The 16,673-nt window shown below is 35.5% G+C and overlaps 1 protein-coding gene across 2 annotated transcripts in view; it reads left to right on the forward strand.

Moving 5' to 3' along the window:
* LOC145981074 (acid phosphatase type 7-like) overlaps positions 1 to 16,673 on the forward strand; it is a 73,948-nt gene that overhangs the window by 4,425 nt on the left and 52,850 nt on the right. Inside the window, exon 1 of one of the 2 annotated variants that reach the window (XM_083114196.1) lies at positions 7,408 to 7,480. The exons of the other annotated variant lie outside the window; for it this stretch is intronic. The gene's annotated coding sequence lies outside the window, so the exon portion shown is untranslated. Of the gene's footprint in view, positions 1 to 7,407; positions 7,481 to 16,673 lie in introns of those variants that run through there. 2 annotated transcript variants of the gene reach the window in all.

The raw sequence follows: 16,673 nt of genomic DNA on the forward strand, positions 1-16,673 counted from the left end.
AAGTGCAATCTAGAAGAGGAAGATGCTCATCATGTTATATTTCAATGTCCACTTTATACCACTCAAAGGGAGATGTTATTCAAGAATCTAATAAAGAAAGGAATACCTCTTCCAACTTCTTTATCTTGTTTAATATCGTCACCAGATGTAACAATTGTATTTATCATTTGTAGATTTTTTCATGATATTAATATAGACATATGAAAATTGTAAATATTCAAAATGTGTAACTTGATATAGTCACCAGATATAGCAATTGTATTTATTATCAATTTTAGATTTGTATGATAATGATGTAGATAAATTATGTATAAGAAAACTGTATATTCAAAATTTGTAATTTGTGTAACAGTGTCATGCATGACATATTTTTAGGATACTTGGGGTAGAGCTGGTATAACAGCTAAAACCAATAAAGTATGAATATGAATATGAATATGGCTTCGAATACTGGCTATCGCTAACAGAGATGGAATGTGCTAGTCGATAATATGTATATCACATCAAGTAGATAATTAAGTTTTTTTCAGCTCGCAAAGTGTCATTGTTATTTGAAATTTCAATTGTTTCAAAGGTAACGCATATTAAAAATGAATCGATTGTTGATCAGAGGCTCAATCACGAATTTTTGTCTGGGGGGGTATGTACCATGATAAACTTACCAATAATAATAATAATAATTATTATTATTATTATCATTTTTAATAATCATAAAGCTATGCTACGCCCCTTGTGGGTACGTACTTAAATGTTATTTACCACGGCTACAGATCTCTTAATCTCAGGGGGATGGGTTCTTATTTCGAGAATTCCAAATGAGAAAGCGTTTTATAGCCAAGAGGATATAGTTAAATGCGGATCTATATTCTGAGAACTATACAAAATTACAGAGAATATATATATATATATATATATATATATATATATATATATATAGTATGTATAATAGAAAAGACTTCTTCTTCTTTGATTATCGAAAAGGCTTCTTCTTCTTTGACTATCAACAAGGCTTCTTCTTCTTTGACTATGGAAAAGGCTTCTTCTTCTTTTATTATCAAAAAGGCTTGTTCTTCTTTTATTATCAAAAGACTTCTTCTTCTTTTATTATCAAAAGCTTCTATGGTAATAGGAAGGCTTCTTCTTCTTTCATCAATTTCTTCTATGATAAAATATATGGATGGCTTCTTATTTCTTCAATTTCCACTTCTTTTCTTTGGTAAAAGGATAATCTTCTTTTTCTTTCTTCTACCCTTTATGACAATCTCTTTCTTCTATTTACAAAAAAAATAGTCATCCCCTTTTATTCATCGCTTATTTTCTTATTTTCCTCTATTCATATCAATTCTTATTTCTTCTTTCAGCAGCAATCTTTACCATCTTCTATATTCCGACGAGATATTCTTATATTCTCGATAAATTCTTCTATTTACTCTTTCCACAGCAAATTCTTATTTCTTCTATTCTTTTTTGCCACTGGAAAAAGTCTTATTCTCTCATTTATCGCAAATATTTCTCTTTACCATATCTCTTCTCAATAATATAGACAAATCATTATGCTGCATTCCTTGTAGAGAATTGAACCAAAGCTATAGAGGATTTTTAGGAGCGTCTAATCTGACAATAGCGCCTCCTCCTAAAACAACAACCAAGGGAAATAACCAGGATCGCTAATAACAAGCGCTGCCAATGGCCCAGTGCGACTAAAAAGGAGCGCAACCGTAAAGTGCTTCGGAGCGTCTAATTTGACAACAGCGCCACCGGGGACAAACAACCAAAACATGGCGACGTTCTCCTCGCCAGAGAATCAAACGGAGATAGATTTCTGAATTCGTTCGCTTACTTACTAAACTTTCTTAAACGTTTCATATGCGGCCATATTCTTAATTATTTTAATTTACTATATACAACATTCTATTTATTTCTCTTATAGTATTTGAACTCTTCTTTTATATATTTCTCAATTTACTATAATATATATAATCCTTCTTCTCCGCTCTAAGTTTTTATAATTTCCTTTGCTCCTCTTTATATAGCGTGCTGCCATCTCTCGTCAATTCCGAGAAACCATTCCTCCTTGCAACTCTCATTGTGTCATCGAAACTGGCACGTGACAGCTAATAATAATAATGTTACTATTATAACATAATAATAATAATAATTATTATTATTATTATTATTACTATTATTGATTTGCTTTATTTTACTTCGCTCTTGTGCCACTTTTGGCTAATTTGCGAAGGTGGGGATGAGTGATGATATGATGAAATTGATGAATAGACACTCACAAACTTCCATGCCCAGTCTGGGATTCGAACCCGGGACCAACATTATTATTATTAGTAGTAGTAGTAGTAAAACGCTATTAACTAGAAACTATGAACATTTATTGGTTGTAAACGGTACAGACATGTGTAGGAGAGTCGGGAGTTTATGTCACACTCGAAAATTTGGCATACCACACGACACACTGAGCGCGTTGTTGTGGTGTAACGACCATCTTCACTCCACTCTGTATCAACACTGAACACTGAGCGCGCGCGTACCGCCTCTATACATGCCATCAGCTGATTGCACTATGAACTACTGCTGCGTTGTCTCGCGGAAGTCAATGTTGCAAACTCCCATCTTTGCCATGTACATTACCGCAAATTGCATCGATACATATACATTAACATAAAAGCTACAGCGTTATACTTTTCTGACATCCCAAACGGATGACCCTGTAGAATCAAAGACGTTATTACCCTCGTAAATTATGCAGTAAGAGGTAGTTGTTGGTGCTAATACATTTGTGTTCGAACAAACTATTTGAATTATTTTTTCAGCACGTTCAATTTCACCTTAATAATGGAAAACGCAACAAACTATTTTTGAAAGACAGAAAATGCTTGATAAATGCATTCCAAATATAATTCTTTTTTACATTAACATGTATAACTTTCATGCACAATATGTTTCACATATATGCAACATTCAGCGACGTGGACACTAAATTGTGTACGTATTCAAAGTTTCTTTAATACATACAACATATATTATTTAAATACATTACACAACCAATTCATCCATCTCACAATAAACCAACAGCAAAAATTACATAAATTGCCAGCCGACCCCCGTGGCGGAGTGGTTAGCACATCATGCTACGACGACAGGGGTCCCGGGTTCGATTCCTGGCCTGTGCATAGGTGCTTGTGAGTGAGTATTCATTCATCAATTTCATCACATCATCACTCAACCCCATCTTCGCAAATTAGTCAAAAGTGGAACAAAACGCGAAGTAAAATAAAGCAAATCAATCAATGCATAAATTCGCTCTCAAATGTGCAAGCTCCCTTTCCTCAAAACAATTGTTCATGCACTAAAAACAAAATTAATGAAGACAAGTCTTATTTCTCTGTCTGGTAATTAACAATACATTACAGAGAACAACAATAAATTGCGAGCAAGAAAATTTTGGGATCCAAATTTTTTGCAGGCTGAAATCAATATTGATTTAATAGGGCGCAAATAATTTCACGGGACGTCAATGCATTCTCTCTTTTTCAACTTTTGTGCCTCCCCGATGGTCTAGTGGTAACATCGTCGCCTTGTGATCAAGGCACATGGATAGCACAGTGGTTCGGATCCCAATTTAAACTGTAGGTCCAGTCCCGATTACGCTTTCTGTGTGTAAAGTGGACTTAAAACCACCAATCAATCAATTTTACAACTTATTTTCATTTAGATCAATCGGCTTCCAGGGCCGACTCCCACCGCCCCTTAGATACGGTTCTGAACTCGATAAGGCTACAGCGCCTTGAATAACGTAGTGTGGAAAACGACCCAAGAAACTGGTTCCCCAGACGGATGAGAAACATAGTTGGAAGTGCGATCAGTGTCGGTGCTAATTTTCTTATGAAAGTAATGCAGCTTTGTTAGTTTTTGGAATATATTGTGTAGATTTGTTTGTCTTGAAAGGCGGTAAGTGAATTGATGGAAACAGTTATATTTGTGGAGTGATTTGCAGTCACGAAATGGCATTAATTTGGAAAGAAAAGTAAATTAAAATGAATAAATAAATAGCATGCGTAACACAAGAAGAAACATCGCAATGTGATTCCGGACGTCAGGTCTTGGACTGTGTATTAGAGTTTATTTTTATATGTTATTAGAATATAAATAGTATCCTGAGAGATATTTTTCATACCGAGGCGACAAACCACAAGTGTCGCTTGAAAGCGAGCAGTCTGTAATGAATGCAGTCTTTCGAACCGTAGGGACACAAGCTCTGACTGCACAGTTTCCTCAAGAAGGATTTAGACCAAAGCGACACGCGACAAACAATACGAGGATATCACACCAAAGCGACACGGTCTTTTGGTCCAAGGCAACTTTCATACCGAAGCGAGACGCAACACATGTTGCTTGGAAACGAGCCAATCAAGAGCAACATTTCACATTGTAAAGGCATGACGGGCAGCACAGGCCAGCTAGTGTTGCCCACGAGGCGAGACTTTGGCCTGTCTCGTCTCGTGGAAATTCTGTGAAATGCTGTCTCGTCTCGAAAATATTCGTTTGTCAAAGGGACAAATGATCAATCTCGTCTCGTCTCGAATTTTCAAAACCCTGTCCCGTCTCGTCCCGTGGGCAACACTAAGGCCAGCGTTCAGTTGGTGAAATCCTCCAGCGATAAGTGTCGCGTGCCGCTTTGGTGCGCAATATCCCTAAAGCAAGACAGTCATTGCATCGCGCATGCGCGAACAACAAACGGCAACACGTTGCAAGCTATTGAGGAAATGGCCCAGTTTGAGCGACACACAAGCGACACGTGTTTATTTATTTATTTATTATTTATTAATGCCTTGTTTTAAATGGCGGAGTTAAGTCCGTACAAAGCCTTTTCTTCCACTCAACCATCCATTTAAAATTATACATTATTATATTATACACAAAGTACACTGTTTCGACCCTCATGTGCAATGAATGCTATTTTACAGTCTGGAAGCGTGTGTCACTAGTGTGACAGTGTGAACATCCCGTGTCGCTTGTCCCATTTGGTTTGAAAGTTTCCTTACACTCATGTCGATGGCACTAAGAAATTTTCGTGGGGTTCCCCTTGTCGTTTCATGGAATCATCATTATCAGCATCGCCGCGATTAGTTTAAAGCGGAAGAAAAGAGACAGTAAATATCAAAAATACAAATGCTTTAGTGTGTATATCTTTAAAAGAAATGATGATGATGATAATAATAATGAATCTAATTCATACACAAAAATTTAGTTGCCAAGAGCATTCCACGCGTATTTTTTCTCCCGTATTATTAACGAAAGTATGACGATAACAGGACGTGGTCGACTGTCTAGAATGTTCGTTAATATCTTCGCGACCACTGTACCAAATATCATAGCAATTATCACATTCTTAGAAATGCTTCATGTAAAAGAATCAGACGTTACAGCGAAAACTCCATTTACTTCCATTATAAGCAGATGAATACCAAGCACCGGGTCCAACACCAGCGCCTCTAGCGGATCATTTGCGAGTGGAACCAGCCAGAGAGCGCAGAACTGTGCCGCTTTCCACACTACGTTATTCAAGGCGCTGTAATAAGGTAAAGAAAAGGACGTATTGCGAGCGAAGCGATCAAGAAAATTTTATGAAAAGTATTTTTATTTGCATAAAATTTGTAGTTGTTGGTGGTAATTGCCCGCTGCAGGTACACTTGACCGGCAATGTTTGCCCCCTTAGAACTAATTTCGGTCCAAGGTTGGGGGGGCAATGCCCCCCCTGCGGTTGCGCCACTGTTGTTGATGTTCAATTATTTTACTGACTACTTTCAACAGTGGCGGCGATTGCTTCTAAAACTGTGGGGCAAGATACCAAAACTGGGGGGGGGGGGGGTTCATAACAAGTAATCCAACTATTACCATCGTAGTGTCGAAAATAAGGGGGTAGTCTACGCCCACTTTGTGACCACACTGTACATAAGGTTTAGCATAGTGCGTAGGCGAAAGCAAAAAGTGGGGGGAAACTGCCCCACGCCCCCCCCCCCCCCGATGGAAGCCACTGATTCTAACAATTTGAAATCATATATTCTAAGTTTTTACTAAATTTTTTTTAGATTTTCTAGTTTCTGAGTTATCGACAGTTGATGGATAATTGTCTCCTACTTTTAAACAGATCCACTTCCACGTATTAAATTAATTCATGTTGCGTCGAGACATTTTTTGTAAGATTATCAGTACACCAGAATTTGTCGTCATAGCTGCTAGTTGATTGATTGATTGATTGATTTAGTTTATTTTACTTCGCGTTTTGTGCCTCTTGGCTAATTTGCGAAGATGAGGATGAGTGATGAAAGGATGAAATTGATGAATGGACATTCACAAACAACCAAGCCCGACCGGGATTCGAACCCGGGACCCTTGGCGTCGCAGCGCGATGTCATAGCTGCTAGTGTATGAGATACCAACAGTCGACAAGGATGAATAGATAGACACCATTTTGGTTTATAGTACTCAATTTCGCTTTTTCTGAACAGTACCCTAACAAATCCGTCCAAATACGAATTTTAATTTACATTGCATTTGTACTTACCAAAGGTATTCGTCAAATGTCACATCGACACATAATAAAGATAACGCAGATATACAGGTTGTTCCGTTCAAACCTCCCACTTATCAATTCATCATTGCTAAAAGGTTATTAAATATAATAGAATGCGAGTGGTACTAGACGAAAGAGAAACTTAAAGAATTTTATTGCATGAAGCACTAAACACGAATACACCAATACACCTCTACACGGAATTCGAATACACCTCTATGTGTGCACCGTTTGTAGCACGAATAATATCCAATCTGAGAACCTCCGGATTGTTTATTAACACTTCCAGTCGCCAAAAACATCGCACACCATATTCTCTCCGGTAATTTCTTTACACTGTAATGATTGATTTGTTACCAGAATACATATTATGCGCGCTGCTGCGGAGTCGCCATTGTGCTTTATGCGATTGTGGCGCTGCATAGTGAGAGAACGGTGAACTTCGAGGTCATGCAATAAAATTCTTTGAGTATACAGTAAGGCCGGAAAAGAAGTATGCCGAAAGTTATCGACTGTGTACAATATTGCCAACTTTCAGAATCTTACCGACTGAAAAGTTAAACACCAATATTGATCAATATTTTGAACAAATTTTAATTATTGCAATTTTCATGTATCGGTATCGATGGGAATCGGTAAGAGTATCGGCATCGGTAATTATCGGTTAAAAGTTGAATCGGCTCAGCCCTACTATTTACACAAGTGGATGATCAAATGCAAACTTTACTATCTGATTTAGATTTCCCGTGTATTTGTGTTAAGATTATTTCTGGTCTGATAAGAACTGATAACAAGATTAAATCTTCATAATTGATTGGCGTGAACGTAGGAAAATGTTTCTTGATGGTTCGCAGTTCTATCCCTAACTAAGAACCAGAAGAGACTCAAAAGGTAAATACTGTAGAAAGTATAATTGTAGTAGTATTTTCATTAATTCCACTCTAGAAAATGCATTTGTTTATTCATGAACGTGTATCTAGTGACTACAGAAAATTAAAGATAATTGTGTTTGTAGTTTATAGCCAATGAATTACCTACATTCGTGTGCTGTGCGCAGTGTGGTAAATTAAAGGGTTGCCATGGGCGTGGCCAGAAATTTTTTGTGTATGTGTGTGGCGGGGAGGGGGTCAGGCCATTGATAAAACTTAAATAGTAGAAATAATAACAAAGATAATTATTTTCATGGCTATTATTGTTATACTTGTGTTATCTCTGTGTGTTTTCAGAATAAATTGCCACACATTGGAAATCAGTAGCGCCGGTTGGGTGTCAAAAGTAGGGAGGGGAGAAACGTCAGGCAAAAAGTGGGGGGCAACTGTCCCCCCAACGCCCCAGAAATCGTCGTCACTGTTGGAAATGAATAAATGATGTGTAGTTGTTTTTAATCTGTTGTACGAAAGCTTATTTATGTCTAAAATAGCCTCAAAACCACAGAGGAGAAATAAAGGAGGGGCGGGGCAAAGAACATACAGGTAAGTGCCATGGAAATTTGAATTCTTCTACTTCAGTGATTTTCTGTGGGTCCGGACACACACTATATACGCCCCTGTTTCATACCGATCAATACAATAAAACAGTGAGATAAACGAGGTTTTTCTTTCTCCGATTGAACTTTCATCACGACTTTTAGCCCCCTCCCCTCCTAATCAGAAGAGTAGATGTCATCCCCGCCAGAGGCTGTCGGTGTTTAATATTCATAATTAATTTGCATGTAGTTAGAATTTATTTGCATGTATTTAGAATAAATTTGCATATCATTAGAATAATTTACATTTATGACTGCATATTTATAACTTTTATGAATATATAATTATTTATTTTATGAAAAATATGTAAATACAAGGTAATTAGAGGTACTAAACGCTATGCATATGATTTTATGTTGATTACTGCAAAGTATGTAATGTATAACACGATAATATTTATGTTTATAGTATTGAAAATAAGATTTTACGGTTTATGAAACGTTATGAATGTTGGTAATGGGTCATGGGTAATGGTAAAGGTCCAATTACGATTTGGGACGGTTCCGGTACTCGAACCCCCGATATGTAATGATAATAATTATAGTGTACTATGTAATAATGTTATTATGGTATGAAAGACGATAGACAGAAGACGGCGAACTCCGCTAAGGTAGACGAGAAAGGAATTTGGGGGATGTGTGGTCAAGGTCAAATGACGTCAGAACGCCAGAACAAAGAAAGAACCCGATTGACCAATCAGAACCGGTTTTGCCAAGGTCAACTAGAACGCAAGAATAGGAGAAAGCTATGCAAAGCCATAGGGCAGGGGAGGGGTTGAACCAGACACCAAAGGATGTCTGGGACTGCGTGGTGAAGATCAAATCCCTGAAGCTATGTGTCGCTTGTAGCACCGGTTTCCACCCCCAATTAATATTCCGCTCAGGGTTGCCCCAAGGCACAGGATGCTGTAGCATGGCTTTTAGGATAGAACACTTGCATGTCAGAACAGGTTTCTGTCAAAGTAGCCCAATGTGACCGAGAACACAAGAAAAAAGGATTTTGGGATACCCAATTAGATTGGAGCGAGAACTTCACTTTGAACAAGGAGAACGAAGCGTAAGGGTTTTTTATCTGTACTAGGAAGAAGGGAGAGCTATCTGGGAAGGGGCCTAAAGTTTTTATCACGGGGTAACGAACTATAGGACCCTCTAATTATTGATTTAGTTAGTCAATTTATGTTACTGCGTGTTCTTAACATAATATTGAGTTTATTATTTTTTTTACCAAACTTTGATTTTTATGTCAAATATTTTACAAGTTTTTATGAATTTTTAATGAAATAACACAATTTAAACGGTTCTGGCAAGAGTTTTTATTATATTTTCAACACACAAACTGTATTTTTCAACTTTTAATTGTTTACTTTTAAAGTTTTGGACGCACAAAGTGTGTCTTGTCAAGTTTTACCTGGTTATTTTCCAAGTTTAGGTTGTTTTTTTAACTCAAATAACACATTTAGACAAGATATTTTGGACACGCAAAGTGTGTTTGTCCAGTTCTGCCCTTTTATTTTACAAGTTTAATCCTTATTATTACTCAAATAACACAATTTAATCCATTCAGGAAACATATTTTATTATATTTTGGTCTCGCAAAGATATTTTTACAACTTTTAACTTATTATTTTACACGTTTATACCTATTTTTACTCAAATAACACAATTCCATCTGTTCAGGAAAGACTTTAAGTTACATTTTCGACACACAAAGTGTGAGTTTTCAATTTTTATCTATCTATTTATTTCACAAGTTTATCCTAATATTTACTCAAATAACACGATTTTAACAATTCAGGCAAGATTTCCTATTACATTTTGATCACAAAAGTGTGTTTCGTCAAGTTTTACCCTTTTATTTTACAAGTTTGTACCTATTTTTAATCAAATAACACGATTTGAAAGTGTTTTTTATTATATTTTGGACGCACATAGCATGTTTTCTCGAGTTTTGTCTGTTTAATTACAAGTTTAGGCTTATTATTACTCAAATAACAGAATTTAATCCATTCAGGAATGATCTTTGTTATATTTTGGACGCACAAAGAGATGTTTTTAACTTTTTACTGATTCTTTTGCAGGGTTTGTATTAATTTTTTATTTATTTTGTTTTGTATCCGACATTCACTAATTTTTGACTTAGAGTTTATTTATTTATTTAAATCTTTTTCAAAAACACTAAAGAAAAAGTACATTTAGCTGAAATTTAAGCCACAGAATATATTATTATTATTATTATTATCAGGGTTTACTGATTTCCACTATGCTATTTTTGGTTTTGTATTTCTATATTAATTTAGGGCAGGTTACGCCTGCTACGTAGGAAAGTTTGTTTATTTTAGAGTTTGCTGAGTATTTTGTTACTGTTATACTAGGTAAAGTTTCCTAAATATATGAGGTAGGGCTCCATATACTTTTGTTTTTGCTGTTCTGGAGATGATGCGATCAGCACCACTCTCCATCTGTTTTTTATCTTATGTACCCAATATTATTTTGAGGCTTAGTGAATTCTAGAGCCTATTTATGCAGGAGAGAGGGCTTGAAAATTTCGATCTCAGATAACCCACAACTATCTGTCAGAGTATTTTAAAAGATATTTTATATTTATTATGTGCCGCTAGAATATCAAAGCTTGCTTAATTTTTATGTCTGTAACGCTGTTATTGTATTTTTAGCTAAGGCTTACTGGATAAAGCACACGAAATGTTTAACATTTCGACTATTTGCACTTGAGATATTACACGAGGCCAAACTTTTACTGTAACGATAATTATTGTGTGTCTATAAAGACCGAAATCCCTTTACCGAGGGGTCCATCACTGGACGCTTACCAACATTGTTTTTTTTTCCCCTTTCTGTATAACCATTTAACAATATAATGACAAATCACAGGACTAGACGAATTTTACACTCGACTATATGAACCTTAGATTTAGTTACCAAACTTTTTTTTACCATGTTAGAAGAAATATTTACCCTTATAGCCTTTTATTCAGGGCACTTTTCAAGTTTCACTGGCTTTTTTGAGTGATAGATTTAATATCAGGGGTTTTCTGTATCTGTTATATTATACGAGGCTTTTTTTTTCTATTTTTTCATTTTTACTACAATCACTATCTGAGGTCTAAAATTATCTGATTGAATCTAAAAGCTTAGGCAGCAACTAGGCACTTAGCATATATATCGACAATTTGTAGGACAACACGAAACTTACAGAGGATTGTAGGTGACGTAGGCCCACACGCCAGAGCCTTATTAGTCTGCAAGAAGCACTTACAGCTAATGTTACGAGGAAATAAGGTTGAGTTTTTACTGTTTCAGAAGAAGGCTATCCTTTACACACCCAATATTTGCTTTTTCAAGTAACTAACGACATGTACCAGATGCACACAGGCCAACACTAACTCGATTTTGATTTATACTATATCAGGTGCTAAATGTATCAAGAACTATGATAGAAAAATATATAGTAACTACAGTATAAGCTATTTAACATATCATAGTAATTAGATTCGTTTGTTAATTTCAAGAAATAGAAGTTAAATGCAGTAAATAAACTTGCTCACTTACATTGAAAGAGGAACATAAATTGAGAGTATTTGAAAATAAGATCCTTAGGAAAATATTTGGGCCTAAAAGGGATGAGGAGTCAGATGAAAGGAGAATGTTACATAATTTAGAAGTACATAATTTGTATTCATGTCCAGATATTATTAGAATGATTAAATAAAAAAAGACTTAGGTGGATAGGTCATATGGTACAAATGGGAGAGGATAGAAGAGTTTACAGGATTCTTGTTGGGAAACCTGATGGTAAGAGACCAATAGGAAGACCAAAGATTGAGGGATAATGTAGAGATGGACCTAAAGGAAATTGGTAGGGATGGAAAAGAGTGTATAGATCTTGATCAGGACAGGGACAGATGAAAGGCATGTGTTGCTGCAGCCATGAACCTTCGGGTTTAAGAAAGATATTTAGTTAGTTATACATTAAATAAGCATAAGTTTTTGGTTTGTAAGTAGTGAATATAACAGATGTACATTGCATTGTGAGAAAACTGTGTCAACTTTGCATTATAAGCAGAAAATTAAACCAATTTGCCTTAGAAATACATTTTAAGAATAGTGCAAAATAGCATGCGTGATAGAAAATTAAGAAACTTTCTGATGCATTAAAGTACTGACTAGGGCTAAAAAATTCAAGTACTATAAAATATTAGTCTCTGATTCAAGTAATTTAACTGTAAATATTATTTTTGTGTCTAAAATATAATTGTCAGTTGCACTAATAGGTACAAATATTAACTTTATACACCTTCATACACTCTAAATAACAAAACTTTGATATATAAATTAGTAACAATTTGTTAAAATTAAGTTAAACAAAAAATAATTAGCTTTGTTTTCTTAAATAAATATAAAGTAGTAAAAATACTAAACGAATAATTCGTTCTTTCGTTATTTAAAGGATGCCAAACAGTGTAAGCCAGTTGTTATATTACACATTTAACTCATCATTTATCAAGTATAGAGCATAAGACCTGGTAAATAACATAAAAAAATTTAAAGGCAGTAACAATATTATTTAAAAGTACTGTTTTTTACATAACTTTGTGAATTAAATACTAGTACATTTTGTCAAATTATAAATAAAATATACCTATTTCTTTGGTATTTGTAGTATAGTCAAGGAAAATGTTACTAAAACTTGGCTAGTAGTTTGTGCGTTCACAGAAAATTTGAGAGTTTTAGCTTTATTTGTTAATCTCACCAAACACAATCTTTACCTCAATTTTGAAAGCTAGCTGAACTTTTTCGTTTTGATTTACAAAAGGCCTCTATAGTGGTAAAATACACCCAGTTTGTAAAAATTTGGAAAGGTTGTCTCCTTCTCTGTCGATCCAGACCAAGAGTGTTCTCAAGTGTTTCAATATATTTCTTAACATAACTAACTTTTCAAGAAAAGAATGCATTGTGCCCAGATAACTTAGTCGGTATAGCGTTAGGCTTTTAACCTATCTGTCCAGGGTTCGAGTCCCTGTCTGGGCTGTTACAATTTTTAAATTTTGTCATCGGATCTTGTGCAGAATATATATATATATATATATATATATATATATATATATATATATATATATATATATATATATGTTTACAGTCTAACAGCGCAAGTAAGCTTTTAAGTTTCTCAAATGTCAGCATCTTTAGCTAACAGTACAGCATAACCAGTATTTTTATGATAGAAATGTTCCGGTGTTAGAACCTACACCTACTGTAATATCTCTGTGGTATTAACTTATATGCAACCCATAACTTTTGGGACTGTTTCTCCTCCATTACATTTCCACGCCATTTATCCTTAGCGTCGCGATTAGCCTCAGAAGCAAAAAAGCGAAAACTTATATTTGTTCTTTTTATATCTCTGAAAACACCTATACTATAGAACAACATTTTATGAATTTTGCCGTCTTCCTGTTTGATCTGTTAAATAATCCCATCAATAAAAATATACTTACATAGAAAAATCTGTTTTTGACATACTTAAATCGGGTAATCTGCTTTTGCGTAATTTCTCAGAAATATAGACAATCATAGTTATTGATACATTTAGCACCTGATATAAGTAGTATAAATCAGCGGCGGCTCAAGGGGTAGAGCCGCCGTGCCATGGCACTACCCTCAGAAGAAATTCATACGTCGCCAAGTAAAGTTAAATGAATACATTGATAGTTTACAGACAAGGATATTCGAATCTTGCAATCGGTCAAGCTGACGTGACGACCGCCCCAACCCGCTCACTGCATCGCCAGCTGTTTCGTTCGTACCCTCGCGAGGCAACATTTCGTGCCACTGAAGAGCTGGCCTAATCATGGACCTAACCAAGTTGACACACGTGCAGAGGGTTGAAGAAGTCTCAGCGAGGAACATTTCCACCATGAGCCGAGAACAAAGTGGCAGGGGGCGGGGTTAGCCCATAAGAAACCGTGCCAGTCGTAGCCTGGCCTGGCGAGGGAACTTTCGCAGTGTTGACACGACACAGTTGCCACCTTCAGAAAGAAATAGCTAAATACGATTGGTTTGTAAGACCCGTTGGGGAAGTAATTTCTGCCTACTTTTGGAGAAATGAACCTAATATTTTTCCAAAGTAAAATGAACATTTTTGATAATAGATAGATGCACCAAGAGGGCCATCCAGACTTTTTAAAAAATATCCTATGATGATGCAAGTTTCCTTTTGCATTTCGACAGTTTCTTTTCACAACAAAGATATTTTCGACATCCAGTTAGAATACGTGTGCATGGGGGAGGAGAAGGTGATAGGATTTGTTTTTTCTTCTTGTAATTGTTGTATTTTTAGGGAAGTGTCCTGTAGTGTATAAAGATAGGTTAGGTTAGTGAAGATGAATCGGATTAGTACTTAAACACATGTTGTTTTCCACGTTACCAAACAAGGACAAACATCTTGGCTAGTGGCGCAACCTCAAGGAGGGGGCGGGGGGGGGCATTGCGGTGTTTTTTTTTCTATTTACTTGATCACGTTGGCACTACCCATCATAGTTGCCGCCGGCCGCCACTGGTATAAATCAAAATCTAGTTAGTGTTGGCCTGTGTGCATCTGGTACATGTAGTTAGTTACTTGAAAAAGCAAACATTGGGTGTGAAAGGATAGCCTTCTTCTGAAACAGTAAAAACTCAAACTTATTTCCTCTTAACATTAGCTGTAAGTGCTTCTTGCAGACTAATAAGGCTCTGGCGTGTGGGCCTACGTCACCTACAATCCTCTGTAAGTTTCGTGTTGTCCTACAAATTGTCGATATATATGCTAAGTGCCTAGTTGCTGCCTAAGCTTTTAGATTCAATCAGATGATTTTAGACCTCAGATAGTGATTGTAGAAAAAAAAGCCTCGTATAATATAACAGATACAAATAACCCCTGATATTAAATCTATCACTCAAAAAAGCCAGTGAAACTTGAAAAGTGCCCTGAATAAAAGGCTATAAGGGTAAATATTTCTTCTAACATGGTAAAAAAAGTTTGGTAACTAAACCTAAGGCTCATATAGTCGAGTGTAAAATTCGTCTAGTCCTGTGATTTGTCATTATATTGTTAAATGGTTATACAGAAAGGGGGAAAAAACAATGTTGGTAAGCGTCCAGTGATGGACCCCTCGGTAAAGGGATTTCAGTCTTTATAGACACACAATAATTATCGTTACAGTAAAAGTTTGGCCTCGTGTAATATCTCAAGTGCAAATAGTCGAAATATTAAACATTTCGTGTACTTTATCCAGTAAGCCTTAGCTAAAAATACAATAACAGCGTTACAGACATAAAAATTAAGCAAGCTTTGATATTCTAGCGGCATATAATAAATATAAAATATCTGTTAAAATACTCTGACAGATAGTTGTGGGTTATCTGAGATCGAAATTTTCAAGCCCTCTCTCCTGCATAAATAGCCTCTAGAATTCCCTAAGCCTCAAAATAATATTGGGTACATAAGATAAAAAACAGATGGAGAGTGGTGCTGATCGCATCATCTCCAGAACAGCAAAAACAAAAGTATATGGAGCCCTACCTCATATATTTAGGAAACTTTACCTAGTATAACAGTAACAAAATACTCAGCAAACTCTAAAATAAACAAACTTTCCTACGTAGCAGGCGTAACCTGCCCTAAATTAATATAGAAATACAAAACCAAAAATAGCATAGTGGAAATCAGTAAACCCTGATAATAATAATAATAATAATATATTCTGTGGCTTAAATTTTATCTAAATGTACTTTTTCTTTAGTGTTTTTGAAAAATATTTAAATAAATAAATAAACTCTAATTAAACTCTAAGTTAAAAATTAGTGAATGTCGGATACAAAACAAAATAAATAAAAAAATAATACAAACCCTACAAAAGAATCAGTAAAAAGTCCAAAATATAACAAAGATCATTCCTGAATGGATTAAATTCTGTTATTTGAGTAATAATAAGCCTAAACGTGTAAAATAAACAGACAAAACTCGAGAAAACATGCTATGTACGACCAAAATATAATAAAAAAACACTTTCAAATCGTGTTATTTGATAAAAAATAAGTACAAACTTGTAAAATAAGAGGGTAAAACTTGACGAAACACACTTTTGTGATCAAAATGTAATAGAAAATCTTGCCTGAATTGTTAAAATCGTGTTATTTGAGTAAATATTAGGATAAACTTGTGAAATAAATAGATAGATAAAAATTGAAAACTCACACTTATGTGTCGAAAATGTAACTGAAAGTCTTTCCTGAACAGATGGAATTGTGTTATTTGAGTAAAAATAAACTGCTCGCCATTAAAAATGCAACACCCAGAAGGAGTAATCGGAATCGGACGAAATGTGCACAGTGTGTAGAGGAGAGGTGCAGAAGGAAATGATTAGGTGTTCAAGGCCGTCATGCGTCATGTGCGTCTGCCACGCCATCTGGTAAGTGGTACCTGTAGCAGGTCAGATAGGTGCAGAAGAGCAGTGAAAGTGCATGGTCGTGAGTGTAGTGTGTTAAAATCGGTCAGCAATGCCA

Source organism: Lepisma saccharinum, chromosome 28, assembly GCF_977018435.1.
Source record: "Lepisma saccharinum chromosome 28, izLepSacc3.1, whole genome shotgun sequence".
In the NCBI taxonomy this organism is placed as follows: Eukaryota; Metazoa; Arthropoda; class Insecta; order Zygentoma; family Lepismatidae; genus Lepisma; species Lepisma saccharinum.